This window comes from Acinonyx jubatus, chromosome D2 (assembly GCF_027475565.1).
Source record: "Acinonyx jubatus isolate Ajub_Pintada_27869175 chromosome D2, VMU_Ajub_asm_v1.0, whole genome shotgun sequence".
In the NCBI taxonomy this organism is placed as follows: Eukaryota; Metazoa; Chordata; class Mammalia; order Carnivora; family Felidae; genus Acinonyx; species Acinonyx jubatus.
Genome location: NC_069393.1, coordinates 19557539 through 19573626, shown reverse-complemented (window position 1 = coordinate 19573626; position 16088 = coordinate 19557539). Strand labels below are relative to the sequence as shown.

General features: G+C 39.0%; 1 protein-coding gene across 5 annotated transcripts in view; it reads right to left on the bottom strand.

The window, feature by feature from the left end:
• The window catches only part of BICC1 (BicC family RNA binding protein 1), a 277204-nt gene that overhangs the window by 110476 nt on the left and 150640 nt on the right, over window positions 1–16088 (bottom strand). The gene's annotated exons all lie outside the window — the stretch shown is intronic.

Here is a 16088-nt window from a genome sequence, read left to right as displayed (position 1 = left end):
CTTTAGTCTCATGCTGATAAAGTGATCTCATCTTAAAATAATGCAAAAGAAAAACTTGGTGAAAAGAGATACTCATTTTTATAAGCCTTTAATCTATTAAAAATATTCAAGTATATTTTGTTACTCCCAGTGTTCCTCTCCGTGATGCTCCAGAATTTTAGCATAGAGACAACAAAACCAAAAGTACATGAACAAGTAATTGACCCCACTTGACGCCAGAACTCTCAGAGATGCTTGCGCTGAATAAAATTCCCCAAGACCATCGCCAACAGATTGCAACACACCAAACATAATCCTTGTAATACAAAACTACGTGGGCTAGGCCATACTAAATGAAGATTTTTTTTCTGGGAAAAAAAATAACAACTTGCTCTGGTCACATTTGTATTTCATTAAAACTGATGAAAAACCTCTAAATACGACATCATGTCCTAAGGCTGCATTCCCATCATCCTTCGCCTAGTGCAAAATGGCATCTCTGCCCCAGTTCTTTTCCGCTTCCATGTAGCTAACACAGGCCAGGGGGCCTTGGACCCAAATGTGCCAAGGTGCAAGAACAAGTGAGGGAAACAACAACCACAGAGCTAAGGCAGTAGATGGCAATTAAAAAAGAATAACCAAAAAATGTTCATCCTTGTTCCTCTCTTATCACATGAATAAGACTAGATTAAGGTTTACTTTTGTACCATGAATACAAAATTCACCAAAGAAATTGATAGAGCAAACAACTAAACAAGTTAATAGGCAAATAACAGCAACTAGCATACATTAACCACTTCAAATAGTAGAGTAATATACACTTTTTAATATGGACTTAGTGTTAGTTAACTAAACAAACTAAAGGTGAAGACAACTAAACACAGTGAGATTAATAAAAAATACCTTTATCCCTTCAGCAGTCTATGTCTTATGTAGACATAAGGCTACATGCTTAACATGTTAACGTGCACTGTACTTCACTTAATCCCCCTTTTCACAGCATAAAAGAACTTTCAGCAGATGTTTCAAACAGGCAGCTCACAGATGCACTTTGTCTACCCATCATAAGGTTTTTAAAATGTGAGCCAACATTTTTAACTCTGGGAATTTCACATAGAAATTAAGATTTCTGGTTCTCTGGAAAACTTGACAGATTAGCACCTGGAGCTCACATTCCCACATGGCAACACTTGGCTGGCACTGAGGACCAGATGCCCTCTTCCGTCAGGTCCAGGAAGGTTCTGGGCTGTACCCCACAGCCCCCACTGGGTCTCTCACACTGAGGTCAAGAGCCACTTGCCATTATCATCACATTTGTGTTACTCACTTGCCATTTATCATGGTGTTTATACTGCTATTTTTCTCAGAGAAATATTTCTCTATACCTGTGTATCTCTATTAAAGACTGAAAAACAAAAATGAGGTCACACAGTCCTCACTAAGTCAATGTACTGGCCTGGCCTTGAAAGTAGGTGAACTTGTTACCTCGACCCTCTAAGACCTGGACCTGCTTCTTCTCCTCCCATCTCATGTTGTCCTTGTTAATGTGCTCTAATCCATATTTCAAAATTAAGTAAATAAATATTATCCTCTTCAGTTTCTTCTGCTTCCCAGGAACATGCCAGCAGGCTTTCCCCATACGGCTTCTGTGCCCACACTCACTCGCCCTTTCCACTCCTGCATGACCCCAACTGGAATTCTTCCCATCTCTCTGTGCTGACTTCTCTCCCATCCCTTACTGTATTCTGAAATTCTCCTATTTTCTGTATTTACTTGTTTATAATCTGTCTCTGCAAAATAAAAGCTCTCTATCCTACACACAGCAAGCACAGGATATATTTGGATAAATGAATCTTCACAGCATGCTTACAAAGCAGACTTCTTTATTCCTCACACAGGTAGGAAGCAGTAGAGTGGAGATAAAAATGCCAGGCTATTTGTAAAGACCATATTTTAATGACCAAACCATACGGAACATAGGGTCTCTTTTTAAAACATGTATATATGCTTTAATATTTGTGCATAACAAGTGGCTTTAACATCCTACAAATATTTATCAAGAGCCTACCTAGGTTCCACAAGTGCCAGGACCCACAGCTATGAATAAGATACAACTCCTGGCATCCACAACTTACAGTCCAGTCAAGGACACAGATAAAAAAGCCAACCGCTTAACAGTAAACCAGCTGCTAGCACAGGATCTGCTCACAAGGGCAGCTCACAGCCACTATCTTGAAAGGGCCAGTTAAGGGAGGTGGTTAATAAAGGTTCCCTAAAATATAATCTATAAAATCACTTAAGTCCTGAAGCCAAGTAAAAGTAAATTTCTGGGTAAGTTCAACAGTCACTGAATGAGGGGAGGAAGCTCCAATTAGGAGGGACTTCTCCTATAGTCCAGCTATATAGTTCCAGCTACTATACGTACATATATCTTCAAAGTGACTAAAAACTGATTCAAAATTTTCCTCTAAGTTGCTTTATGCCAAAGACATAAAATGGAAAAATGAGACCATACTATATATAATGCTGTTGGTGGGGAGGCATTATAATTTGCATACTTTTCTTTTTCTGAATTAAATAATTTGGCCATTTAATCCAGTAAATTATGTTGGGTGCCACAATTATAATACTATTATAGAGAAGTCTCCTTGTCAACATATGGTGGCAAGACATAACTTTCTAAAATCTTAATCATCTGCAGAAGTTCCTAGAAATCACCCTGCATAAGTATTATCTTTTTATTAAATACCAATAGACGCTCCATGATAGAAAATAATATGCCAGAGATAATACCCTAGTAGTAAATAACAGCCATCAAGTCAAAATGCTACTTTACACACACTCCCTCTAAGCTTCCCACCAGTCTGGAGTCTCCACAACCTACCCGCCTCAACACTCTCTGTGAGGGGAAAAGAGACTATCCCAAGCTTAGTATCCCTAACTCTAAAACCAGAGTTTCATCTTCCACACCACATGCTCTCCAAAGTTCTATGACTGGCAGTCAATGTCAAACCTTACAGAGAAAACAAATTGCTAGTTGTTAGAATCTAGCACCTGTAGCTGACCTTCTCTCTATGTTTAGGGGGAAAAAAACAAACAAACAAAAAAACCGACTCCACTGAATATCATGTGTAGCCAGTCAATGCCACCCACACAGGTCATTCACCAGGCTGCAGTCCCCATACAGAGCTCCAAATGGATGCCTTCTCAGACATCCCTTTATTTGTTCATCACTGTGTGTAATCTGGTCATTAACAGAAGGAGTCAAATACCAGCTCTGCCACTTTCTAGCTATCATTTTGGGCAAATTACTTTTATCAGCTTTTTATCCTCTGTATAATTATAATTATAGTACCTACTCATAGAATTGTTGTGAGGTTTTGATAAGAAAACATGTGGAAAACCTCAAACACAGAACATGGCCCACAGTGGTTGTTAGATAATATTAACCCCTGTGTTAATTACACATACATTACTTTTGGTCAGGCACCGTCCTGGAAACTAGGGATAGGACAGCAAACAAGATGGTGCTTCCCTCCAGGATCTCATGGTCTAACAAGGGAGAGGACAGGTTAACCCAACATTATGTACTGTGTGTCAAGTTTCAGAATGAGACAGGGCAATATGAGAGTATATAGAGGGAGTCCTAGCCCAGTCATGGGCAGTCAAGGAAAGTTACCCCAAAGAAATGCCTATTAATGCTGTCACCTGAAGGAAGAGAAACAGCTAGCTGGATAAAAGGTAGGAGAAAGCATCCCACATAGAAGAGTGCATGTAGAAAGGTCAAGGGGTGCCTGGGTGGCTCAGTCGGTTAAGCGTCTGACTTTGCCTCAGGTCATGATTTCACATCTCGTGGGTTTGAGCCCCGCATCAGGCTCTGTGCTGACAGCTCAGAGCCTGGAGCCTGCTTCAGATTCTGTGTCTCCCTCTCTCTTTGCCTCTCCCCTGCTCTTACTCCGTCTCTCTCTCAAAAATAAATAAACATAAAAAAAAAAGAAAGGTCTAGAAGGAAAGAGGGTAGGTACTCCAGAGGATTTGAGGGTGGTTCAGTGTGGCTGAGGTGCTTCAAGGCTCACTTCATAAATCCAGGACAGCAAATGTGTCTCACGTCTTCTCCTCCCTCCTATGGATGTGCACATGGACATGCTCACAAAGACTTGAAGACATGACATAAATCAAAGACATACAGGACCTGTGCTTGGCTACTGCTCACTACTCTAAGAACCAGGAAAGTAACTGCAAATAGGAAGAGGCAATACTTACTTCACTTTTAGGAAGTCAAAATTCCCCTTAGGAATTTATCAATGAAGCTTTTTAAACTATCACCTCCAATGACTCCAAGTCAGTTCCTACAGCACAGTCACTGCATACTAACAGTTGGTTTTAGCCTCAGCCAGTTATGGAATAGTAGAGTGTGAAAGGGCCTCTAATCAGGGGGAGGAGGAAGACCAGTTCTCTGGTGGGAGTGTTGGGGGAGGATGGTCCAGGAAGGCCAGGACTGAAGCTGGATTACCAGAGCAGGGGCTGAAAGCATGAGCCCCGGTAGAAGAGGACGTAGACTGCAGGGTGCAGAGGCAGAAATCAGGGCACTAAGCAAGTGAAAGGCTCTGTGTACAGCAAGCTACTTTTTAAAAAGATGTCCTAAATGGACATCAAGACAAATAGGAAGGTAAATCAAGGTAAATAAGGGAGCTGGAAAAGGTGAGGTCCAGAAGCTGAGGCCTGAAATCAAAGAAGCAACAAAACCTCTGGGAAGAAAATGACCCTCTTATGTCTCAAAAAAGGAAAAAAAAAAGAAATTCTAAAGTGACTCCCAGCTAGCTTTTTTAAAACAATCTTATTATGGCCTTGTTTCTACCTTCACAAAATCAAAGCCCAAAGAACACACTGCTAATTTTGAATCATTTTCTATACACATTAAATCACACTTTAAATATTTTAAAGACTTATATTAACTCATTATTCTGGATGATGTACATTAATAAAGCAGCTAAAGGAGATCAGTGGAAAAACTGGGATTTCTCCTAGAGGAAAAAAGCGGCGGTGGGGGGGCGGGGGCGGGGAGCAGCTAGAAAGCTTACAGATGAGTTACATATATTTTTTAAGATGTCCCTGGGCTTCCAGACAACCCTGACGTAAGTGCTTACTTTCCATTTCAAAGAGGCCATGTCTGCCTTGATTAAGAGCTCTGGTGTAGATACAAGTGATATAAATGTCACTGAGTAGACTGGGTTGTTGACCAGTGATGTTTAAAGTGTTAAAGTGATGTTTTTTAAAAATCACAGAAATGGGACCACTAAAGCAGTTAATCTTAAGGATCTCATAATGGATGAAAACACTGACACCTTTTCAAAAAAACATTATATACTTTCCACAATCCAATTAATTTCTACAAGGAAATCACTTTACAGAAACCCATGTTATGCCCTAATTTTTAAACAAGTCAGGATATTGTCCAAAATGTTCAATTTGCATTCAAGGAATAATTCAATTAAGTGGCTAACAGTGACCAACCCCTCTCCAAAGAAAAATAAGATGTGTGAAATTTGAACTGAAAGTTGGGAAACACACTTAAAATGGCTAATGCTTCCTTGTAGAGCAAGGACGCCATGCATTATCATGGCAGTTAAGCAAATGCTTTGGTGTGCAAACCACAAAATCTCCAAGAAGAAAATGATTATCTTCTGTCTCAGGGAGAAAAATCCTGGAGTGAGTTCCAGCTAGTTTTCTTGGTTTTGTTTTTAAATCATTGCCCTGGTTTCTACCTTCAAAAAAAATCAAAGCTCAAATGTTTACTGAATCATTTTCAGTAAACACTAAATGACACCTTAAATATTTATTCTAACTCATAATTCTGGGTGCTATATGTTTAAGCCATTTCAAATATGTTAATTTCAACTTCAGGACACCTCCATTGTCAAGAGAGTATCTTCTCAATTCTGTCAATTTCAGCTAGGTTTCTTTATTTCATTATAAGCAGCAATTCTATATGTCATGAGGAGAGATGAGATTTTAGAGGAGCTTATCTAAAGATGAAATATTTTGAAAAATAACTATTTTAAGTTTATGTTGTCAAACTTGCTATACTCATTACTAACAGAGGATTAATAATGGAAATGTAATTTAATTCTTATGCTAATTTCAGATCTGATGAACAGAAATATTTACAGTAACAAAAGTATTTAACCCAAGAATATCAATTTTGAAACATATAAAGCAATTAAGATTGTTGACATCAGAAAGAATATATACTTTTTAGTTCATCTTTAATAGTTACTCTTTCATGGGGCACCTGCTCAGTCAGTTTCAGTCAATTAAGCATCTGTTCCTTGATTTCAACTCAGGTCATGACCTCACAGTTCACGAGGTTGAGCCCTGCATTAGGCTCCTCGCTGACGGCATGGAGCCTGCTTGGGATTCTCTGTTTCCCTCTCTCTCTGCCCCTCCTCTGCTCATGTGTGCATTCTCTCTCTCTCTCAAATAAACTTAAAATATTTTTTTAAATAAAAACCAAATAAAATTTACTTTTTCATGATGAAAAATGTGATGAAGATAGTATCCTGTGGATATGTAACAGCTCTGTTAACATCTTTTTAAGTCATATTTGTATTTTGTAAATAGGGCATAACGTACCCTGATCAAAGAGTAATAGTACTGCTTTTTTTATATTAAAAAGGTACCTAATAAACAAGGAATCATATATTCCTGTTTTGGTTTTAGTTTCTATGGGGAGTATGAGAAGGAAAGTTGGCAAGGGAGCATAATGTTTACATGGCCTGGAATTTTAAATTTTTTTAATTGGAAGAAAGTTCTATCAGTTATTGAAAAAAATTTCATCACAGATTTATTTACAAGGGATAATTTAAGTAATTTCACTTAGCCAAAATATTTTGCCGAAATTAGAATAAAATAAATAAGTTAAAATCCAATCAAAATCTACATGGAGTTTCATCCATGATAAAAAAATAATTATTTATATTCTTCAATGCTCAAGTCAGAATAAATTTTTTTTCCATCTCCAACAAATTCCATATTAATACACCATGTGGAAAGAGAACATATCTACCAATATTCACTATACTACAGATTCTGCAAGTTTGCAGCAATTACAGGATAATATCTTACAGATGATGGAAACCTTTGCCAAACCAACAATTCTACTAACATGCTTATTTCACCAAATTCTTCAACCCAGACATAAAGTTAAAAATCCACAGGTAAGTAAACACAGCATCTCAGATCAACCAACGACAAGTCTATTTACGCTGACTTTACTCGAAATATTTATTCTTGGACCAGGAAAAGAACACTGAACACTCTAACTTGACATTTATACTCTATTGAAAATTCATCATTCAAAATGGCTACCAGCTGGGAGCCATCTGCAGCCTGCTTCCCCAAAAAACTAGCTCATCTGTGATTTTAGTTTCCTTTTATCAATAGAGAAATAGGTCTATCCTCATGGAGAAGGCTGTTTCAAGTTACTTCAGGTACTAATGGGTTGTGAGTCAATTTGCTGCATTTCACAATGAAAGGAGCTACATGAGAAAAGAGCCAACTAGAAAGCCCTGAAAAGTGGAGATGGGAAAGTAGTGAACTTCTCACACGAGGGGGTGTCTAAAAGCTGGGGATGTTTATTTTGCTGAGACATTAGCAGGCTCTGTTGTATTTCATTTTAAATCCATGAAATGCATCTCACCGATTCAGTTATTTGTCATCTTGAGAACAATTCCTCACATTTGTATAATATTCTTATACATTTCCCATGTATTCCTCACAATAATCTTAGAAATCATATAAGTGTAACCTATTTTGCAGATAGGCATGTGGCAAAGTCCAGTGAGAATCTAAATCACATGACTCCCTGGCAAGGGAAATTTCTGCCCCACTTGGCTTACAAAGTAAGTGAAAAATACCACATATTTATGGAGGCGGGGGGGACATCTGAAAGCCCAACCTCCCAGAATTCCACCATGTAGTGCTCACTAGCAGCAGAGTGGCTGCCCCTCAACACTCTGATTAACTAATGACAGAATAATCCAGAGATAGCCCCAGAATGGTTCAATCCAGGAAAGGATCACCACCTCCATGAACATATGCAGCATATCGGATGCATTTTGGCTGTCACAATGACACAACAGAGGGCCACACTGGCACTCACTGGCCAGGGCTACAGAAGCTGAACTTCCAACAAAGAGCAGGACAAACCCACTCAAGATGTCCATATACACATCCTGGCTTGGCACAGTTCCAAGAGGCATAAAGTTGCCATAGCTTAGGTAAATGGTGCCAATCCCCCAACAAGATTACATTCCAGTTAACAAAGTACATTAATTGTGAGTAGTTGCATCAAATACACATTCTGCTGCCCTCTCTTTCAGGATACAAATCACTACATCTTTATCACTGACCAGTCATGCCACTTCTTTCAAAGTCTGTGGGGGATTACTCACTGCACATCTGTAATCAGTTCATGCACAGATGGCAGATCAAGGAGTTGTACTGACTCCTTGTCTCCCAAGGTAAGAAACAATGACATTTTACAAAAAATGGATAATCAGAAGTGGAAACTGGCCAACCACGATGAAAGTACAGCAAACAAACAGTGATATTGGAAGTGAAATCTGAGTCAAATGTCAGGGGTACAGAATCTGGGATGCTGGGAATGAAGACACCATCGCTATTAGAGAGGCTGTGATATGCAGCCAGAGGAAACTCAGTGCATACAAGCCTAGTGACATAAATAATGAAAGTGGTTGTGACAAAGAGGAGCTGATGCTGGCAAAATACTACACATTAAAGAAACTCTAGGAGATATTTCACAACTTTCAAAGTACAAAGGATGACATGTTGGAGTCGGATCTAGACTTACGGTTACCAAGGCACAGAAAAGATGCTCCCTCAGTATCATACGCTATACAATAAAAAAAAGCACTGTTTCAACTATTCTTTTTCCTTAATTATTTTAATGTGTATTTATTTTTGAGAGAAAGAGAGAGAGAGAGAGAGAGAGAGAGAGAGAGAGAGAGAGAGAGAGCAGCAGAGGGGCAGAAAGGGAAGAAGGCACAGAACCGGAAGCAGGCTCCAGACTCCCAGCTGTCAGCACAGAGTCTGACACAGGGCTCGAACTCATGAACTGTGAGGTCATGATCTGAGCCGAAGTTGGACGCTTAACCAACTAAGCCATCCAGGCGCCCCAAGTTCCAACTATTTTTGACAAGTTTTTTACCAAAAAAAAAAAAAAATGAAATACATTCATTCTCAATATTTCTAACATTTAAATACAGTGCATTAAATAATTGGCTTTAATATCTTCATTTTCCTATACATTTATCACTAACAGAAACTTTTAATATTTTCACAAAAATGTTTAGAAATTTGAACATGTTTAGAACATGTTTAAAAATGTTTAGAACAATGAACATCATTCAAGTTTCCCAGTGATTACTGAAAGCACTCTGCAGTTTCAGCTTGCACAGTCATTTTTATGGTCCCACGTTGCTGTGCAAGTTGAGGACTACCTTTTATGCCCTATTGAGAATAACTGATAAGGGGCTTCACACTGTTCCAACCATAGGCAAGCTTAAATAATTCATTTCTAGAAGTTCAGAGAACTCCCCCTTATCAACCAAAATCTAGCTCAAATATACCCTCCACTCTGAACACTCTCCTAACCCTCCTGGCCAGAAGTCATCTTTCTCTCTCCCCTCCCCACTCTAACTTTGTTGTGGCAACATTATAGTACTTATTTCTTTGCTTGTTTTTCCAATCCCACCAATAAAGTGGCCTCCCAATGGCCAACAAACTGTATCTTGTTCACTTCTAAACATTTGAATCTAGCACTTAGGATCTAAGAAGCATTGTTAAAATACAGTGGAGATAAGAAAGGTCAAAAGGAGAGGCAACAATTATCTAAGACTTTCCAATTACTTGGCACTTGGTAAATCAGACAGAGTAGAGCAGCTCCATCTACACAGTCTCCTTTAACTCATACAAAAAATGGTATCTGTTAGGAATCTGCTTATCAAAATAAATGAACTAAGTCAATATTCCTTAAATGAAAGTAAATTCTGTATCACTGACAGAATTCATTCTCCCAGGGTATTTCTGCATACTAATGGATAAAGAAACTCTCCAACTAAAATGTCTGAGGTGGAGAAGTACAGTGAGTGGCAAGCTGGGCCAAGTATGGGTTGTGGACAGTGGGAAGCCTAAGTTCTGTCATTTCCACTCTAGCCTATGGTTGGCACAGGCTCAGGGGCCCGCATCTGCCCATTGTAAAAGATGAGCCAGATTTCTGTATTAAGTCTCCTGATTTTCTAAAAATTTTTTTAATATTAATTTTTGAGAGACAGAGACAGAGCACAAGCGGTGAGGGGCAGAAAGAGAGAAGGAGACACAGAATCTGAAGCAGGCTCCAGGATCTGAGCTGTCAGCACAGAGCCTGAAGCAGGGCTTGAACCCATGAACTGCAAGATCATGATCTGAGCTGAAGTCACACACTCAACTGACTGAACCACCCAGGTGCCTTAAATCTCCTGATTTCTAAATGTGACCTATTTCAATTATTTAAAAAACACTGTGGGCCAGAGAAAGCATGGACCCTACTACTTTCTGACCTGTGCTCCAAACCAACAAGAATTTTCATGGGGTATGAGTGGGTTATTTGTAATGATCTATGTTAATGAAGAACAGGTTTCTTGGTTCCCCAGGGACATAAGGATCTGTAATTCTTAATGCTATTTCATTCCCCAACTATCACTTTATTATAATTCCCCAGAAAGTTTAAATATATCTTTATCATATCTATTATCACAAGTGTATAATAAAAAGGTTAAACCTGAACTATCTAACTTGTATATAACTTGAATATAATGGTTTAATAGTACATATCTTGGGGAAAAAAATGTAATAGTATTGATATCTCTAACAAAATCAAGTTACCAAACTTTGATTGTTAACTTTCTAGCCTCTAATTTTTCATAAGCCCATTATTCTAGTTACATGATTTCACATTATATGCTTTTTTAGGCAACACATTTTACCATCCACATCACCTTAATCTTCTTCAAGCAAACAATCCTACTTAGCTCAGTAAACCCCAGCAGGATTAATGCTGACTGGTAACGACAGATTAGCACAAAAGCAGATCTATAATGGCATCCCTAAGACATTAATAAGATAAAATTCTATGCAGGCTGTACTGGGTAAATAGGAAACGAAGTACTAGGTTTGAGAGAAGTTTGCTTTAAAAAAGGAATAATGAAGAGGTACATATTGGTTATGTTACTATTGTAACAACTCCAAATATCAGTTGATGAACACAAAAGTTCCTCTCTCCTGTTAAATGGACTGCATAGGTCAGCAAAGGGCTTGGTTCTCCACATTCAGCGAGCCAAGCTTATGGAGGCCTTTCCATTTTATGGCTGCCCATCTAGAATCCATGGCCTCCTATCTCCCTTTGGAAGAAAAATAGGAAGAATCCTGTGCCGAACTTTTACTACCTTGGCCTCAAAGAAAAACACATTACCTCCCTCACATTCCATTGACCATAACTACACACATAGCTCTACCAATTCAAAAGGAGCTGGGTCATGCAGGGGGCAATTAGAGTATTTGCCAGGCATTACTGTCTCTGCCAGATGGTTCTTTATTTTTTAAGTTTATTTATTTATTTTGAGAGAGAGAGAGAGAGAGAGAGAGACAGACAGACAGACAGACACGGACGGACAGGCAAGGAGAGGCAGAGAAAGAAGGAGAGAGAGAATCTCAAGCAGGCTCCGCACTATCTGCACAGAGCCCAATGTAGGGCTCAAACTCACAAACTGCAAGACCATGACCTGAGCCAAAATTAAGGGCTGGAAGCTTAACTGACTGAGCTACCCAGTCGCCTCTGCCAGATCGTTCTTTTAAAAGCTTCAACATCGTATAGTAAAACCTACTCTTGCTCCTTTCAGAATCCAGACTTGTACACATAACCTCCTAAACATATCTCTGCCTTGATATCCCACCAGCTCCTTAGACATGTTTAAACTGTGCACAATCTTCTCCACACAACAGGACATTATAAGTTGTCTATCCAGGATCCAGGAATCAACCTGGTTATCTAATAGAGTGATGCCACTCCCAATGCCAGGGACTGGTTTAAGAATAGGCATGAATAGGCATGAACCTAAAGCTCAACAACAACAAAATAAACTAAGCAACTTGACCCCAAAATGGGCAGACCTGAATAGACTTTCTCCAACAAAGATATACAAATGGCTGATAAGCACATGAAAAGATGCTCGACATGACTGATCATTACAGAAGTGGAAATCAAAAGTATAAACAGCATCTCACACCCATTAAGATGGCTACTATCACACACAAAAAAAGCAGAAAGTGCATGCTGACAAGGATGTGGATAAATTAGAACTCTTGTGCACAGTTGGTAGGAATGTAAAATGGTACAGCTGCTGTTGAAAACAGCAATGTGGAACATGGAACACCAAGAGCAATTCATCAAAAAATTAAAAATATAATTAGCACATTATCTAGCAATTTCACTTCTGGTTATACACCCAAAAACTGAAATCAGAGTCGCATAGAGATATTTATACATCCACATTCATAGTAGTGCTATTCATGATAGTTAAAATGTGGAAATGTAATACAAGTGTCCATCGATGGATGAATGGAAAAGCAAAATGTGGTACATGCATACAATGGAACAGTATGAAGCCTTATAAAGGAAGGAAATTCTAACATATCTACAACATGGATGAACCTTGAGGCATTATGCTAAGTAAAACAAGCCAGTCACAAAAATACAAATACTGTATGATTCCATTTCATGAGAAAACTTACCTCAAGTTGTCAAAATCATAGAGACAAAAAGTAGAATTGTGGCTTGTTTTCAGGGGCTACAGGGAGAGGGCAATGAGGATTAATGGGTACAGAGTTTCAGTTTTACAAGATGCGAAAAGCTATGGGGATGGCTGCTGGTGATAGTTGAACAACAATATGAATGTTTTTATTACCACTGGACACTTAAAAACGGTTAAGATGGTAAATTTTATGTTATGTGGATTTTACCACAATTAAAAGAAGAGGAGTGGCTGGGTGGTTCAGCCAATTGAGCATCCAACTCTTGATTTAAGCTCAAGTAATGATCCCAGAGTCATGGAATCGAACCCTATGTCAGGCTCTGTGCTGAGCATGGGGCCTTAAGATTCTCTCTCTCTCAGGGCCCCTGGGTGGTTCAGTTGGTTAAGCGTCCAACTCTTGATTTTGGTTCAGGTCATGATCTCATGGTATGTCAGACAGAGCCCCTCATCGGACTCTGCACTGAGAGATGGAGCCTGCTTGGGATTCTCTCTTGCCTTCTCTCTCTGTGCCCCTCCCCTGCTCACTTGTGCTCTCTCTCAAAATAAATAAACATTAAAAAAAAATTCTCTTTCTCCCCCTCTCATGTGTGTTCTCTCCCTCAAATAAAAAAAAATTAAAATTAAAAAAAGAAAGAAAGAAAGAATAGCCAGGCATGTGATGCAATTTGGGTGAAAGATAAATAAGAAAAGGTTTGATGGGCACTTTTGAGAATGAAGCTTTCTGGCTTTTTAAAGAGAATTTCTGAAAAGGTTCTCTCTCTCCCACTAGATGGGAAACAAAGACACATGGAGCCCTGACGCTACAAGAAGAGAATCAGCTCTGGGATAAAACTGACAGGGTAGAAGACAGAGCTGAGTCAGAGAACATCTGAGTCCTGGATAACATCACAAAGCTTCTTGATCAACTATCCCTGAAGCCATTACCTGTGCACACTTCAGTAATGAGAGCAGGTACCTGTTCATGTTGGTGAAGCCAGCCTGTTACTGGAAATGGAAAGCATCCCACTGGATGCACATTCCAAACCTGGTCCTCCTTCTGACTTCCACACTTTTCTCTGATATGTGTTCAAAGCTGTCCTCTCACCTCCCATAGCTTCTCCCTCGCTGCCCACACTACTGTACCCAATCAGTTGCACAGACCTAGTGATTCTCTCCCCCAAACTGTGCCCAGAACCTAAAACAACCTTCCATCCAGGTAATTACCACTCCTGAGCATTTCCACAAAGGGCTTCACATGTGGTAGCAGCACTTCCAGCTCTCTCCCCTTCAAGTCGTAAGTGCGGATATTTCCCTCCTCTAAATCCACCAGTGCTTATTCATTATCTCTTAAGTCGGGCACAAACTTCTTGGCCTAACATTAAGGCTGTCCATACCAGGCCACGACCCACCTCTTTGGTTTTACTTTTCTTCAGTCTCCTCTACCTTCATCACCACCACTATCCACTGTCCTGCCCACACCCAATCCCTATGGTTTTCTTGCATTATGTAAGCAGTTCTATTGTTTCATGGTCTCCTGCACTCAATTTCTATCTGTTGTTCATCATAAAGCATAAAAGCAACTTCAAGATCCCCTCAATTTAATACAATCTTTCCCTCCTCTGAGCTGCTATATTGTCTTTCTTATGCCACTTATATTTCTATTTTTAAACTGGATCAACCCCCTTCTAGAATAAACTATCTCTGAGGGAAAAGTCTATTTTACTTATAGTGAACTTGCCAGGTCTTGCAAGGCCTAATTATTGGTAAGTCAATGAAAGTTACACTTTTGACAATCACAAAGAGGATGTCTGGGCATTTCATTTGCAAGACAGTTTTAAGCTTCTAGAAGAACAATCCACTGCCCTTTGAGGAAACCAAAGGTAGAATCACATTATTTTAATAGGATCATATATCTAAATCAAGAGTCCCTGGCTCAGATGTCAACTGGAGTCAGGCAAGGAACAGTTAGGAATGGATGGGCAGAGTGCATGCTTTTAATTCAAATATACATTCCACACACACACACACACACACACACACACACACACACACAGACATACAAAGATTATTCATTGCCCCAAATACATTTTCTCTCATTTTCCTGAAATTCACCACCGCCTTATTCATATTTCCCCTTGATCTATAAATATGGGTACAAGAATTACTCCACCATGAGAAAACCAACAGTGCACTGACACCAACCGTCACAGAATAAGAGGGAGTGGAAGAGCATGTGGCAAACAGGGACACATCACTAGCTCCAACCAGCATGTGTAGACACTGGCCCAAAGTAGCCAGACTTTCCGACTTTCCAAGAAAAGCTATCAAACCAGACTGGCATGTAAAATCTCCTTAATTTTAAAACGCAGCTAAATAACTTACTTAAAAATCACTATTTAGATAAATATGATATGGCCTAAACTAAATGTTCATATACCAAATACAACCAGCAAGCCATTCTCTTGTTTTCTGTTTACCTGAGATGGGTTAAAAGAGAAATAACAGAATGTGGTAATACTCAAAAAGTGAATAGATGGTGCTTCTATCAGAATCAGAAAATCCTGTGCCCCAGGCATTTTATAAAGAGCTGGGCTTTGATCTTAGGAAGAATGAACAGGCAGCTTTACAAGCCAGCACCTGACTACGGGTCTAGGGCATTTGGTGGGGAGGCCCAGGGCTAAAGGCTGCTGGGAAGCTGAGATCAATTAAGCCTCATACAAGGTTATATTCCCTTGCACTTGGTAGAAATTTTTAAAACCACTAAAATTTTCCTGAATTAATGTTAAATTAACACTTCCAAGAGGATGCCAGAAAAATAAAGTATTACCCTGTTGAATTTGGTACAGCATGACAGAAAATATCTACTGTACTATAAATGTATTTTTCTGCAAAAGTAATTTTAAATATTTCTGATATAGGAAAAAGTATAGAGCTCATAAAAAGTTATGAGTAATATTCAAAGGATTTATACATTTCAAAAATTATTTTAATTGATTATGAAAATTTCCAAAGAAGCTACTCCGGAGACTTAAGTGCACTAATGATGTCACAAGGGAGACTTGGAAAGACAAACATACAGATATACTAAGGTTTCATTCATTTGCAAAAGTGTAGAATTAGATTTGGCAATATTTCAGATGTCTTCATGTGATTCTTAGAATAAAAGTTTCAAACAGTTTTTCCCTTGTGAATTTTCAGGTTCTTAACATCTAAAAAGAATCCAATTAAAAACCACCAAACTTTCCAAATGCTGGTTTCAAG